Raw genomic sequence first — 16014 nt, forward strand, 5'->3', positions numbered from 1 at the left:
CGTTCAACTCAGACACTTTCAGCAGAATGTCAGGGGTATTTGTTGGCATGGATGTCAACATAAAGGAGTGTTAATGCATATATTTTGGGAATGCCCGATAGTGCAGGAATTTTGGCAAAAAGTGCAAGAGGACATCAATAGAATGCTAAATATACAATGGACAATCACTAAGGAAATGGCAGTACTAGTTAACAGCAATGTGATGGGAGAATTTAGAGAAATAAAACAAGCAGCAATAGAAAGTGCTCAGCTGGTAATAGTTTTGGGTTGGAAGGATGCGACAAAATGGACAATGCAAAATTGGTATAGGTACATGGTGGACCATATTCAATTTGAAATTACGGATAAAAGGATAAATTTGGATAATGAAACAGAATTGAGACAACTGATGGGACGGTGGGACATGATATATGATGAGTAGAATCCGAAACCAAGCTATAAGAAATAAATTGGAATTACTCTATAATATGTAAATAGATATATTGCTCTTGGGTCAAAGTGGATTATATAAGAAACACCCCTGATTGGTGGTGGGGTATGTGTGTGTGTCGGGGTGGTGGGCACATTTCACTATGCACTGTTTTATGTTGTGTGCATATTAAACTTGTTTAAAAAAAAATTATTATTTTTTTTTTAAGAGAGATAGGTGCCCCCTCCCCTCTTGCCTCTCCAATGTCAGATGGGCCAAATATGACATTCATGCCATTCCCATTCACCTCATCCATACCATAATCCCACCCACCCCACCCATTCCAATCATTCATTCCATACATATTACTACACCCGCCCCAATTATCCATCATTTTAAAAAACCCAAATAAATTAACTAAAAGCAGTAAGCATAAAAAACAGTCAATCAATTAAACAGCAGTTCTTAAAAACAATCAGCAGCAAGATGGTGCCAGGCTCCAGGCCGGCTGCGTTCTAAAAAGAGTCTAGCATAAATGTCCAAGTCTCTAGGTACAATGTTCTCTTTGGTGCTGGCCGCTGCCACCGACTGGCACCCCCAGTTCTTGTCTGTGTACCTCGACTACTATTGTCTTGGATTCCTCCGTCTCTACAGTGTCCCAGGGTCTCATCGGTCACCACAGTCGCCCTCCAGTTCTTCCCGGGTGACATCTTCGGCTCTCTCCACACTCCACAATCTCCGTGGCTCCACACTTTCTCCCAATAGCCTTCTGACAGCCTCCCGACAGCTCCAGCCTCACAGTGTTCTCCTCCAGCCATGCCGTATTCTCCTCAGCCCTTTCTCCTCCTCCGCAATGGCTTCTAAGCCCCTTATCCCAACAAAATATCCTGTGAGAAAGCTTTTTCAATTTAACACATAGCTGAGACCCATGCAATGTGATCACTTATTGTTTTAACAAACAATTTCAATATTAAAAAGACTAAGCAGGCAGGATGAATGAACTTGAGGGGGTACATCTCTGTCTCTTTGCTGAAAAAATGAAACTACCTGCAAGTCAACTTACGGAAAAAGTGGAAAGAGGGCGAGGCGAGAGCTCCGATGTAGGCATGACCACTGTTTTTTTCCCAGAGTGCCGCTTCTGCGTGCAGGTGGCAAGGCGGTTTGACCGCTGCATCCTGTTTCGGGGGGGGGGTTGCTTCCTGGGTTTTTTTGCTCGAAGTCCACTTACCCACTTGGCACTGGGAAGAAAATTGACAGGGGTGGGTGGGGCGTAGTCCCCAGACAGAGCTGGAGAAGCTGGGTGGGGCTCAGAGCCCATGGGGGTTTCTCCCCGTCGGACAGCTTGGGAGAGGCAGATCAGCTGTCAGGTGGGGAGAAACAGCGTAAGCTCCACCACGTGGGGTTTGAAAACCTTGCGCATTTGGTTTTTGTGTGTGTGCCTGTGCACACGTTAGAGGGAACAGTGCCTATGGGTCCAGCAATGTTGATTCAATGTTGGTTCTCCCAGCCTTGGAGCTTCGGCAGCCACCACAAAATGCTGAACACCAGACATTGAAATGCCTGTTGTCTGCTCCATCTCATACCCATCGCTCTTACCCGCTGGTGTCAGAGGTTTGATGCAAGTTCATTATCCACAATTTTCGGCAGCCAAAACAGCTCTGCAATTCTCTCTCTCTTCTCCTCTTACTCAGCTCTACTACATTGTTATGCCTCACAATTTGGCATGATTTTCCTCTCTGCGCCTCCACATATCTTTCCACCCAGCGCGGCCACCATCTTCTATCACCGCTGCCACTTTACAGTCCCAAACACAGTTTCTAATAGCAAAGCTTGCCACTCACCCGACACTCCAACCAGGTCCCGTAATGTACAAGAATCCCTGGCATGAGTAAAAACATGGGACAAGCCTTGGCTGGAACTAAAATGATGTTTAACTATTGTTCTCAGTAATGGAGCTCTCCTCCTCTCTTCCTGCCTCCACCACCAGAAATGGACCACCGGCATCTGGGATTTATTTTTATTTATTTATTCGACTTCTATGCCGCCCAATCCCGGAGGACCCAGGATGGCTTACAACAGTGGTACAAATATAAGAATAAAAACAAAGCAGTAAAAGAAGTCGAATGCTTACCTAAGGTTAAAACATAACAAACTAAAAAACCCATTAAAAAGTTATAAAAAATATATATGCCATCTGCTCGCGGGTTATGTCCACTTGGGATGTAAGTGACTTTGAAGTTGAATCTGGTGAAGAAGAATGACCAGCAGATCTGACATTGATTCAGTTTTCAATTTGCAGGTACAGTGATCCCTCGAGTTTCGCGATCTCGAGCTTTGTGAAACGCTATATCGCGATTTTTCCACCCGATGACGTCACTCCCTTCCTTTCTCATCTTTCTTTCTCTCTCTTTCTCTATCTTGCTTCTTCCTCTCTCACACTCTCTTCCTCCCTCTCTCATCTCTTTCTTTCCTTCTCTCTCTTTCTCTATCTCTCCCCCTCTTGCTCTCGAGCGGCGGGCGGCACCCAGGGAAGGTTCCTTCGGCCGCCCAGCAGCTGATCTGCTCGGCAGCGCAGTAGCAGCGAGGAGCCGAAGATGGGGTTTCCCCTTTGCGTGGGCAACGGGGAAACCCCATCTTCGGCTCCTCGCTGCTACTGCGCTGCCGAGCAGATCAGCTGCTGGGCGGCCGAAGGAACCTTCCCTGGGTCTTCAACTCCCAGAATTCCCCGCCGCCCACGCAAAGGGGAAACCCCGATCGTGCACCGAGCGGCGGACAAGCGGCGGGCGGAAAAGCGGCGGCCGGACAAGCGGCGGGCGGAAAAGCGGCGGAAAAGCGGCGGGCGGACAAGCGGCGGGCGGGAAAGCGGTGGGCGGGAAAGCGGCGGACAAGCGGTGGGCGGACAAGCGGCGGGCGGACAAGCGGTGGGCGGACAAGCGGCGGGCAGGCAGGCGGCTCCTCAGCTGCTGGGCGGCGGAAGGAACCTTCCCTGGGTCTTCCCAGGTGCGGAAGTAAAAACACCATCTGCGCATGCGCGGCCATGGAAAAAGGGGCGCGCATGCGCAGATGGTGTTTTTACTTCCGCACCACTACATTGCAAAAAATCGAGTATCGCGAGGGGTCTTGGAACGTAACCCTCGCGATACTCGAGGAATCACTGTACTCCAAATTTTTGTGGTTAGCCCAAACTTCCACTTGATATCGAGCTCCCTCAAGGTGATGTCTCCATGTCTCGAAGGCAGTCTTGATGGCCAACAATTCCTTCTCCCAAATAGTGTAGTTGTGCTCGGACAAATTGAGTTTTCTGGAATATTAGGCACATGAGAAGAGAGGACCACCATCCTCAAGTATCTGGAGAAACATGGATCCAATGACAATGTCTGAACCGTTCTCCTCCACCACAAAGGGGTGATGCAGTTTGGGATGCCTGAGGATCGGCTCCTTCATGAAGGTTTTCTTTAAGGTCAGGAGCACATGTTGCTTGGGATCGCCCCACTGGAACACAACTTTCTTCTGCAGGAACCGAGTGAAGGGTGCAGTCAGAGTGGCAAACCCCAGAATGAACGTCCGGTAATAGTTCACAAACCCCAAGAACCTCTGGTCATCTTTTACCCAATGCAGAGGTTGCCACATTTTCAAGGTTTCGACCCTGCGAGGATCCATCGCAATGCCTTTTGCAGAAAGGCAATGTCCCAAAAAATCAATGGTGATCTGATAAAACTGACATTTTTCCAATTTGGCATAAAGACATTGCAAGACTCGCCTCCCTCCCGGATGTGCACCAGGTTGTAGGCATCATGCAGATACAGTTTGGTGAAGATGGTTGCTGATTGAAGTCTTTCCATGAGTTCAGGACTCAAAGGCAAAGAGTACTGGTTGCCAGTGTTCCCTCTAATTTTTTTTCGGGGTGAGCGGAAAAGTATAGTGTCTGAGCGGCAGTCCCTTTGGCACTGGGCGGCATATAAGTATAAATAAATAAATAAATAAATAAATAAATAAATAAATAAAGTAAGTAAGTAAGTAAGTAAGTAAGTAAGTAAGTAAGTAAGTAAGTAAGTAAGTAAGTAAGTGTGGGCGTGAGCTATCACACATGAGCAAGTTCTTGCATCCATAATTCTATTCTTTCTGTCTTCCTCCCTCTTTCCTCCCTCCCACTTTCCTTTCTATCTTTCCCTCCCTCTTTCCTTTCTATCTCTCCCTCCCTCTTTCCTTTCTATCTTTCTTTCCCCCTTTCTCCAAGCCCTTCCTTTTCCCTCCCCCTAACTACCCCCTTCTCCCTCCTTTCTATCTCTCCCTCCCCTTTCTCTCTCCCTTCATCTTTCATTCCCTCTCTCTCCATCCCTCTTCCTTTCTCTCTTCCTTCCTTCCTCTCTTTTTTGTTCTTTCTCTCTCCCTCCTTCCCTCCCTCTATGTCTTTCCCTCCCCCTCCTTCCCCCTCTCTTTCTCTCTCTCTTGCTTTCTTTCCCTGTCTCTCTCTCTTGCTTTCTTTCTCGCTTTCTTTCTCATTCTCTCTCCCCTCCTTTCTCTCTCTCTTTCTTTCTCTCTCGTTCACCACGCCGGCAACAGAGAGAAAAAGAGAGAGAGAGAGAGATGGAGAGAGAGTGGAGGGCGCCGGTGTCTTCACCTCTGCCTGGCGGCTCTGCAGTGAAGAGGAAGCAGCTGCGCACCGCCGCCCAGGAGCCCGGCCGACTTTTGGAGCCGTTTTGTTTTCAGCTGGGCTCCCGGGAGGCGGAGCGTGGCCGGGCACCGTGTCTTCGCCTCCGCGCGCCGCCTCTGCCCGGCCGAAAACAAAACGGCTGCAAAAGTCGGCCGGGCGCCGTGTCTTCACCTCCGTGCGGCTCTGCAGCGAAGAGGAAGTAGCCGCGCACCGCCTCCCGGGAGCCCGGCCGACTTTTGCAGCCGTTTTGTTTTCAGCTGGGCTCCCGGGAGGTGGAGCGTGGCCGGGCACCGTGTCTTCACCTCCGCACGCCGCCTCCGCCCGGCCGAAAACAAAACGGCTCCAAAAGTCGGCTGGGCGTCGTGTCTTCGCCTCCGTGTGGCTCTGCAGCAAAGAGGAAGTAGCCGCGCACCGCCTTCCGGGAGCCCGGCCGACTTTTGGAGCCGTTTTGTTTTCAGCTGGGCTCCCGGAAGGAGCGTGGCCGGGCGCCGTGTTGCAGCGGAGGAGAAAGAGAGGCGGAGCGGGCAGCGAGCGGCGGGCGGGCAGGCAGCCAGGTGTTCGGGGGCAGCCGGCGCATGCTCCCCAAATCTCCCTGCCAGCCCACCCGCCCGGAACGTTCAAAATAAGAAAACCCTTCGCTCTTACTTTGAATGTTCCGGGTGGGCGCGCAGGCAGGGAGATGGGAAGAGCGCGCGCCGGCCCGCGCGCCCGCCAGCCTCCGGAGAACGCCTGCCCCTCCCCCTCTCTTGCAGCGGAGGAGAAAGAGAGGCCGGGCGGGTGGGGGGCAGGGCCGAGAGGCCAGGAGCGCGAGGGGGCCAGAGGCACCATGGAGAGGCAGGTGTGGCCGTGGCTCCCTTCTACTGCCCGCGCCTCCCCGCCCGCCCCCCCACCCCCCCGCGGGCTGGCAGGGGGATTGGGACTGCGCGCCCGAGGAAAAAGGTGCGCGCGGGGGTATTTTGGAGCGCGCGCACGTGCGCAGCTTACAGGGAACGGTGCTGGTAGCGCGATGTAATGGCATTCAGTCTCCAATAGTCACAGCACAAGCACAAATCTCCAGTTTTCTTTTTCACGAAGAGGACTGGAGCCAACAAAGGTGACAAGGGTTGGATAAAATGCCTGGCCAGGTTTTTGTCCACAAAATGCTATAATGCTGCCAGCTCAGTTTCCGACGTCTAATAAATTTGCCCGACTGGAAGATTGGCATTCAGGAGCAAGTCAATGGCAGAATCATACATCTGGTGCAGGGGCAATTGGTCTGCCTCTTTCTCACTGAATGTCTGCAAAGTCCAAGAGGTCAGCTGACAACGAGATGTCAGATTGCCCCGGCACCTGAGCTGCTGACTTGGCATATGTGGTCCACACACTGTAGGCTTGGGGGAAAAAACCAAAGTTTTGGGACCACACAATGCGAGGGCTATGAGTTCTCAGCCATGCAAAACCAAGAACCAAGGGGAAATGAAGTTCTTTGGTCACATAAAACTGGATGGCCTCCTCATGTTGTTCAATGAACAGGCGCACAGGCTGAGTGATGAATTTGATTGATCTGGACAGCAACACCTGGCCATCAATAGTCTCGACCAGCATTGGAGGTTTCACTGGGCAAAAGAGAACAGCATAATGCCTCATCTATGAAATTCGTAGTAACTCCAGAATCCACCAAGGCATGCACTGGAAGGCCTCAGTTAAGATTCTCAAGAAATATTTTGGTAGTTAGGGTCAAATGTCTTGGTGGTCCAGGATCTACATCCACAGAATTAGAATCTGATTTGGTATCTGCCCGACCTAATGTTTCCACTAGGCCGGGCTCTGTTTGTTTCCCAACATGGTAGCCTGGAATTGAGCAACAGGAACAGGAACTGATGCCCCATGTCTCTTCTTGGGGCAAAAGATGGTGAAATGGGCAGCCTCCTCACAATATAAACACAATCCCTTGGCCCGATGTCTGTCCTTTTTAGCATTGGACAAGCGGGGTCTGGCTGCACCCAGATCCATGGGCTCCTAACATGAAGCTAGAGCTGAGCGATCAACAGAATGTGCAGGAGGCATCTGGACAGCACATTGTCAGGCAGAAACTGGCAAGATGACAGAAGGAAAAGGAGGTGGCTGGGCTGCACAATGGACATTTCTGTTCTGCAAACTGGCATTGATCCTTAAACAGAGCTGCTCTAATTCTTCCATCGTAGGAGGAATGTCTGTGTGGGCCAATTTATCCAGCAATTTATCCAACAACCCATCCTGGAATGCTTTCATCAGAGCTATCTCATTCCAGGCTAATTCTTGGCCAAGCAAGAATTATTCTGGGAGGGGTTTCTGGCCTTGCTTCAATTTCATTAATTGCCTAGTAGCCGTTAGAACTCTGACAGAGTCTGAGAATATCTGCCGCATCCAATTACAAAAAACAGGGAAATTCTGCAGGAGTGGGTTATTCTGCACAAGCAATGGAGTGGCCCATTTAGCCTCCCTGTCAGACAGCAAGCTTATCACAAAGCCAACCTTATCTCTATTGTGAGAAAAGTCATTGGCTCTGAGATCTATGAACATCTGACATTGTCTCTAGAAAGCAGGAAATAAGTCAAGTTTGCCAGTAAATTTATCACATATAGATTCACCATGGAGGAGGGATGGGATGGCTGACTTGAACTTGGAGTTGATTGAGCCGATTCGCCAGTAAACCCAAGGAGTAAGTCCATGGAGAGGGACAGCATAGAAGTCAAATAAATAAATACATAAATACATAAAATAAATAAATAAATCCAATTGCTGATGAATCTGCTATTGGTCTGCCTGATAATTTTCCATGACTCCACTGTGTGTGTGTGAAGTGGGGTGGGGAGGGGGCTAATGAACAATCTGTTCTGTATAGACGCGTCACCAATGGGAATTAAAGTCACACACATTCAAGGGACAATATAGAAAAAGATATATTGCTTACAAAATGTCAAGGTATAAAATGATTAATAGTCCAAGATATATTTAAGTCCATTCTGGCAATGATCCCAGATTACTGTTTTTCAGATAAGAACAGTTCTGGGCCAGAAGCCAAATTTTCATTTAAAAAACCCCCTTTGAAGTCATTCTGTCAATCAACTGACTCACACTTTTACATAATTGTAACATGTCTAATGCACATCCATGTCGTTCTCCTATGCAAACTGATTTTTACAGGTTGACTCAACAAGATTATCCTCAATTTGAAGACCAAACGCTTTATCGGTCAGTAATCGGGTCACTGTTATACATTAGCAGTTGGACAAGACCCGACATTTCACTAAGTGTGAATCTTTTGTCAAGGTATGTTGGCAAAGCAACTACGTTCCATTGGACATGCATAAAGAGACTGCTGAGATACATGAAGTACACGAAGGACATGAAGTTGTTCCTAGAGCCGAAACACGACAAGTATCCTGAATTGATTTGTTATGCAGATGCTGACTGGGCAGGTGATAAAGAAACACGTAAAGGTACTTCTGGTTATATAATGTTTTTAAATGGTTGTCCAATTTATTGAAAAGTTAGAAAGCAGAATTTTATTTCTTATTCTTCCACTGAAGCTGAATATGCATGTGTTTCTGATTGTTGTAATGCATTAACCTGTGTTTCTGCTCTCATTGATAGTATTTGGGGAAATCCCATGAAACCAATTGTTATTATGGAGGACAATGTTTCAGTCACGTTCATAGCTGAAAATGAATATGTTGGAGCTCGTTCACAGCACATCGACATAAGATATAAGAATGCAAGAGAATACGTAAAACAAGGATTCGTGAAATTACAATATGTGCCCACAACTGAACAAATTGCTGACTTGCTGAATAAACCACTGCCAGCTGATCAACACGAATACCTATCCAAGAAAATGTGCCTTATGTGAACCAATGTCCCTGATGACTGCCAAAGAAGGGGTGTCACGCTGAATATTGAAAGCCCCAGAGACATTCTAAGTCATTCAGAGTTATGCAGTAATTAAATAGTTAACAGTGCGTGTATTGTATTAGCTCCACCCATTATAATGTAAAATCCTACCATGTCATACATACATCATTTCCTCCTTCTTGAAAATCTCCATTTTGCTCTGTCTCTTTCTCCTTTGTCTGCAACGATGTAGCACGCATCTAAGATGCCTCTGATAGGCATTAATTATATTTTGTTATTTTCGTAATAAAAGTAACTTTGTTTGAAAGCTGATTCTCTACTTTAATCCATCGACTCTCAGATTTGATTCATTATAGTCCACGCGGGCTGTAATTTATCTCTAATTCTGTCAAGCAAGTCCTTGTGTTGTATGGCTGAAAGAATAATACGAAGCGAATGCATCTTGAATCTCCTGTGCAGCACGTAGAAATTCAATTGATGCAGATTTAGAATCAGGCGGCATCCTCCGGAGGCCTTGGGAACTATAAATACTATTGAATAAAACCCTTTGCCTCTTTGGAGCAAGGGAACCTCCTCGATCGCTTCTATTTGTAGCAGGTGTCACTGTGGGACAAGGTAGAAAACGGTTCTGGGGAAGAACAAATTCGATGCGCAAGCCCTGGGACACTGTAGCAATTGCCCAGGCATCTGAGGACGTGGTTCCCCAGACACCTGCACATTTCTGTAGTCTGCCCCCAAGTGGGCAGATATGAGCAAAGTCATTTGTTACGCTTCAATCCTCTTAAGGGGCAACATTCTTGTAGAAAAGATCTGTTGCGATCTCCAAAGTAGGTTTTGTCTGAACGGAAAGTTCCCTGATTGAAGGAGCCCTGAAAAAATGGCCTCGAACCTTGGGTGACTGCCGAGGAGGGCTTGGACCGAAAGGGCTGTCGCCTATTATAAGGGTTGAAACATCTTTCGGTTCTTCTATTTGTTCTTGGCATTACTTTCTTTTTATCTTTATCTTCTACAAGTACTCCTAAGGATTCCCCAAATAGTTTTTCCCTGTGAAAGGGAGCAGTCGCCAAGTTCCACTTGGATTTGACATCAGCCTGCCAACTACACAGTCATATTAATCTGTGGGAAGAAACTGAAGAAGCCATTGCTTTGGACGCAAACTTCGCTGCACTCACAGTGGCATCTGCAGAAAATTCATTGGCAGCCAAGAGTTTGTTAAGATCCTGGCAAAACCTGCTATCCTCTGGATTCAATCTGGATTGCATCTCCTGAATCCATAACATAGTGACTCGATTAAAAAATGAAGCCGCTGAGGCCACTCATAGAGCCCATGCTGCCATTTGATGCATTGTACGCACAATGTTCTCTGCCCTTTTATCTTCAGCTTTAAGTCCGTCCGAAATGGTTGAAAGCACCAGGGCACTAGACACCAGGCTTGCTACTGGTTTGTCTATGGTCAGGGAAACCACCAATTTCTTCATATCATCCTCAAAGGTATAAAATTTACGTTCTACTAATGATGGGCCTGGGGCGGCTGCTGGGTTCTCCCATGGCCGTTTTATGTTTTCTAAAAAGAGTTCAGAAGAAGGAATATGTTCTGTTTCCTTCTTTGGTACTGCAAACAAGACACTGGTTGGCACTGTGGCTGTCGAAGTTGCAGCTTGTTTCCTCTCACCTGCTTGCTCAATGGTCAACTTAGCCTTATTCAGTAGTACACGGAATAGCGATGGCTTGAATAGGCCTATAACAGCAGGAGGTTCTGGAGGGTGCTCATCCCCTGACAAATCGTTGTCACTGTCCTCCTTATCACGCTGTGTATTGACAGCCTCAGAGACATTCAGTAATTAAATAGTTAACTTATGTATGTTAATTCAGCTCCCCCCCATTATGATGTAAATCCTGTCTAGTCACTTCCTTTCTGTTTGGGGAAGAAGGAGGAAAATCTCCATCTTGCATTTAACTTTCTAGCCATGTAGATGTGCGTGAATGCCTATGATCAGGCAAAAACTCATTTATTGTTTTTCTATTAATAAAAGTAACTTCGTTTTGAAGCTTTTCTCTCATTTAATCCATCGACCTCAGGATTAGATCTTTTGCAGCTCACGCAGGCTATGATTGATGAGTTCTAATCTTTGACACTCCTCTCTGGAAGGAACCTCCTTATCCATTGATCCTGATATGGATTGAGGTGTTGGGGCAAACCAAGGATCCCTGAACCTTGGAGTTACTGATGGGGTGTAATGTTGAACCCCCGTTGCTATGCCCTGTGAGTAAGCATTGGCTATGAGATCTTGCAATGCTGGGGGCATATTCTGCCATGTGTCTTGTGTATCACGAAATCCTGCAGCAGAAGGCGTGAATGTTGCAGCTGGCAACTGCCCATATTGTGATGGTTGGACCATCTGAGTAGTTGGTGGATACGAGGGCCAAATTGGTGTCTGTTTAAGTGGCTCAGCTTCGAAGACTGTAGGTTGTTGTATAGTCCTCTCAGGGGACCAGTCCCTCTCCATTGCCGAGCCCACTACCCTAAATTGATTAAGGGGGAGGGCGGTGGGATAATGGTTCCTGTATTTGTGACAACCGTGGGCAGTATCTGTCTTTGGGTTCCAATTGCTTTTCTAGTGCTTTTATTCTCTTCTCAGCTTCTCTGAGGGAGGAAGTCTGAGAGGATTTGGCTTTTCCCTTCTCTGATTGGGTCTTCTCTTTTGGGGTACTGTAGCAGACCCATCTACCCTGAGGACTGTTGGCTCTTCCATAATTATCCACCTTTTAAGTCACGTTTGAAGATCAACCGTAAATTTATCGCCTCACACTTTATCCACCTTTTAACTCACGTTTGAAGATCAACCGTAAATTTATCGCCTCACACTGTCTCTTTGCTCGAGCAGGCAAAATGACAGGCAAGGGCTTACTGGGCACGCGTGTTGCTAAGGCCCAACCAGCAACTCATTGGTTAAATAAAACTCCTTAGTTGCCCAAAATGGCGACCATAACCGTCGCCATGGTGACCCTGGTATCTCCGCCCCATTGCAAAATGGCGGCCGTTGTGCCTTGTCCCGGTTTCCATAGCAACCGTGACTGGCTGAGGCACTGGTCAGGCTTCCTGCCCGATCTGAGGCCCCACTAAATACGAAGTTTCTTCCTTTTTGTTTTTGGAATTAATGCCGCAATCTTCCTCCTCGTGAATGGCCAGCAATCTCCACACTTAGCTGTTGAATGCGGCTCAAGTCCTCGCCAGCCAACAGATCGGGTATGTTCCTCGGAGGGGGCGGACCCCTCCGAAGTCAACCATTCTTTTAAACATGCAGGGAGACTGCAGAGATCAGCAACCTGGTGGCTCACTCCCTTTTCAGATAAATTCTTTATATAATAGAATAAGTAACGTTATGGCTGAATTAGGGTCTATAGGGGGAGGAGCTGCAGCCGAGAGGTTGAGACCCCCAGAGAGTGTGCCCCCTATGCTGCTCTAAAGTAAGTTAATATGAAGACTCTTCTTACCTGTTAATAAGGAGAAAGAACAAAAAAGTTATTTAATAAATTAAAATTTCATTTAAGACAATAGAATGCTTAAGAGGAAAAAACTCTAAGTCCCTTTACTGCGACTGAGTTTTTTTGACTGAGGGACCAGGGGGCGGTACCTTCCTAATATTTAAATTAAACTCAGTCCCTACCAATAAGACTAGAGAATTACCCATATTGGACTCTCCTTGCGAGTGCGTTGGAGAACTCACGAGACTGTTCCTCATATAGTGACAAGGCGTGGCCAAGTGTTGCATAGAGCTAATACAAAGATCCCTTTCTTCTCAGATACTCCTGTCTGGTCATAGTTCTCCATACCCTTGTGTCTAACAGGGGCTCTTCCTCTGATTCATCATCTTCCTCTTCACTCTCAACACCAACTCTGCAGGTGCCACAGTCTTTGATCGGTGTCCAGTCTCCAACTCCTCACTCTCCTCACTCTCAGATTCAGATGTCAAGAACAATGGCCTCGGATACCACGACGAACCCGTATTTTGATCCTCGAAATCCGTGATTAGCTGAACAGGACGTGGACCAGTGACAATGCTCAAAAATAATTTCTATCCCTCTCTGAGTCTTTTATTATTACTCAGATTCACACTTTCTTTAATTACCAAAAATATATGGAGCTGTGAGTTCCGCCACCTGCTTACTGGACCCGTGTCCCACCTGGCTGGTTTTGGCCAGCTGAGAGGTGTCATGGAGCTGGGTCCAAAAGATTACTAACACTTCATTGAGGGAGGGGTCCTTCCCGGCTCCCTACAAGGAGGCACGTGTGCGCCCCCTCCTCAAGAAGCTTTCACTGGACCCAGCCATATTGAATAACTATTGTCTTGACTCCAGCCTCCCCTTTATAGGGAAGATTGTTGAGAAGGTGGTGTCGCTCCAGCACCAACGATCCTTGGAAGAAGTCGATTATCTAGGCCTTCAATGGTCGGGATTCAGACCTGGTTACAGAACGGAAACTGCTTTGGTCACGCTGATGGATGATCTCTGGCAGGCCCGGGACAAGGGTTTATCCTCTGTCCATCTGTTCTTTGACTTCTCAGCAGCTTTCGATACCATCGACCTTGGTATTCTTCTGCACTGACTAAGGGAGTTGGCAGTGGGAGGCACCATTCTATGGTGTTTCTCCTCCTACTTCTCTGGTCGGTCACTGTCGGTGTTAGTGGGGGATCAGAGGTTGACTCCTATCCTTGCGGGGTACCTCAGGGGTCAGTCCCCTCCCCACTACTGTTTAATATCTACATGAAACCGCTGGGTGAGATCATCCAAGGGCATAGGGTGTGTTACCACCAGTATTTTTGCGATACTCAGCTATACATCTCCACCACGTATCCACTCAGTGAAGCAGTGGAAGTAATGTGCCGGTGTCTGGAGGCTGTCAGAGTCTGGATGGGTGCCAACAGGCTCAAGCTCAATCCAGACAAGAGAGAGTGGCTGTGGGTACTGCCTCCCAAGGACACGTCCATCTGTCCGTCCATTACTCTAGGGGAGGAATTGCTGATCCCCTCAGAAAGGGTCCGCAACTTGGGCATCCTCTTTGATCCACAACTGACTTTAGAATATCATCTTTCGGCTGTGGCGAGGGTGGCGTTTGCCCAGGGTTGCCTGGTGCACCAGTTGTGGCACTATTTGGACAGGGAGTCTTTGCTCACTGTCACTCATGCCCTTATCACCTCAGAGTTCGAGTATTGCAATGCTCTCATGGGGCTATCTTTGAAGATTGTTCAGAAACTTCAAATTGTCCAAAATGCAGCCGCACGAACAGTTATGGACCTTCCAAGGCATACGCATATTTTTCCATCACTCCACAGACTGCATTGGCTGTCGATTAGTTTCCAGACACAATTCAAAGTGATGGTTATGACCTACAAAGCCCTACGTGGTATCGGGCCATATTACCTCCAAGACTGCCTTCTGCCACACAAATCCCAGCCCCCGGTCAGGTCCCACAGAGTTGGTCTCCTCAGGGTTCCATCAACCAGATAATGTTGTTTGGAGGGGCCTAGAGCAGTGTTTCCCAACCTTTTTTGAGCCGCGGCACATTATTCACATTTACAAAATCCTGGGGAACATTGAGCGGGGGCGGGGTGGGCGGGGTGTGTGTGTGTAAAAAAAAGTTTGGACAAAAAATATCTCTCTTCCTCCCTTTCGCTCTATTTTTCTCTCTCCCTCTTTCTTTCTTTCTCTCTCTCCCTTCTCTCCTCTTTCTTTCCCCTCTCTCTCCATCTCTTTGTTTCTCCCTTCCTTCCTCTCTTTTTTGCCCTCCTTCCCTCTCTCTGTCTTTCTCTGTGGGGGGCCTGGCCCTCTGGAATAATCTCCTCCCGGAGATTCACACTGCCGCCACCATCCTTGCCTTCTGTAAAAGTTTAAAGACCTATTTGTGCCACCAGACTTGGGGCTATTAAATCCTAGCCCCCTGACCAATGTGTGTTTTAGTATGTTTTGTTGAACAAATGATGATGAATGCTTTTAAGTTATGTTGGGATTTTAAAAATGTTTTTAAAGCCTTTTTAATCATATTAATTGGATTCTAGATGTATTGCTGTGTTCTTTTGATATGTTGTGAACCACCCCAAGTCCTCGGAGAGGGGCGGCATACAAATCCAATATATAAATAATAAATATAAGGACATGTCTAATGTTTCCAAGAATAATAATTAAAATTTCCACCATTTTACAAGAATAATAATTAAAATTGCCACACTTTACTATTGTAGTCCTATCTTTCCATAATAATCAATGCTCAGTTTTCTTAGTATGAGAAAGCTTACAGATATAAAATGGAACCATTTTAAAAAAAGAAAGAAAAAAGAAGCTAGAAATGCTCCAGGCCTGGCTACAAAATAGCAATTTAAAGAAGAGTAACAATAGAACACAGAAAACCAGTCTCAGTTGCCCTATAAAATGCATTTGTGTACCCTACAAACACATATGCCAATAAAAAACTACCAGAATACAGAACTTGGAAAATATAGAAATAACATTTGTCACTAAAAAGTAATTACTAATTAATAGTAAGTTTTTCAGTGCCTTAGAGCAGTGTTTCCCAAACTTTTTTGAGCCGCGGCACATTATTCATTTACAAAATCCTGGGGAACATTGAGCGGGGGCGGGTGGCGGGTGTGTGTGTGTAAAAAAAAGTTTGGACAAAAAATATCTCTCTTCCTCCCTTTCGCTCTATTTTTCTCTCTCCCTCTTTCTTTCTTTCTCTCTCTCCCTTCCCTCCTCTTTCTTTCCCCTCTCTCTCCATCTCTCTTTGTTTCTCCCTTCCTTCCTCTCTTTTTTGCCCTCCTTCCCTCTCTCTGTCTTTCCCTCACCCTCCTTCCCCCCTCTTTCTCTCTCTCTCTTGCTTTCTCTCTCACTGTCTTTCTCTCTTTCTCTCTTCCCCTCTCTCTCCCTCTCTCTTTCTCTCTCTTGCTATCTCTTTCTCTCTCTCTCTTTTGCTTTCTCTCTTTCTCTCCCCCCTCTCTCTCCCTCTCTCTTTCTCTCTCTCTCTTTTGCTTTCTCTCTTTCTCTACCCCCTCTCTCTCCTTCTTTCTCTCCCCCCTCTCTCTTT

General features: G+C 47.0%; 1 protein-coding gene across 7 annotated transcripts in view; it reads right to left on the reverse strand.

Moving 5' to 3' along the window:
• The window catches only part of PIK3R4 (phosphoinositide-3-kinase regulatory subunit 4), a 238925-nt gene that overhangs the window by 38191 nt on the left and 184720 nt on the right, over nt 1–16014 (reverse strand). The gene's annotated exons all lie outside the window — the stretch shown is intronic.

The sequence above is a fragment of the Erythrolamprus reginae genome, chromosome Z (genome assembly GCF_031021105.1).
Source record: "Erythrolamprus reginae isolate rEryReg1 chromosome Z, rEryReg1.hap1, whole genome shotgun sequence".
NCBI classification, from domain to species: Eukaryota; Metazoa; Chordata; class Lepidosauria; order Squamata; family Dipsadidae; genus Erythrolamprus; species Erythrolamprus reginae.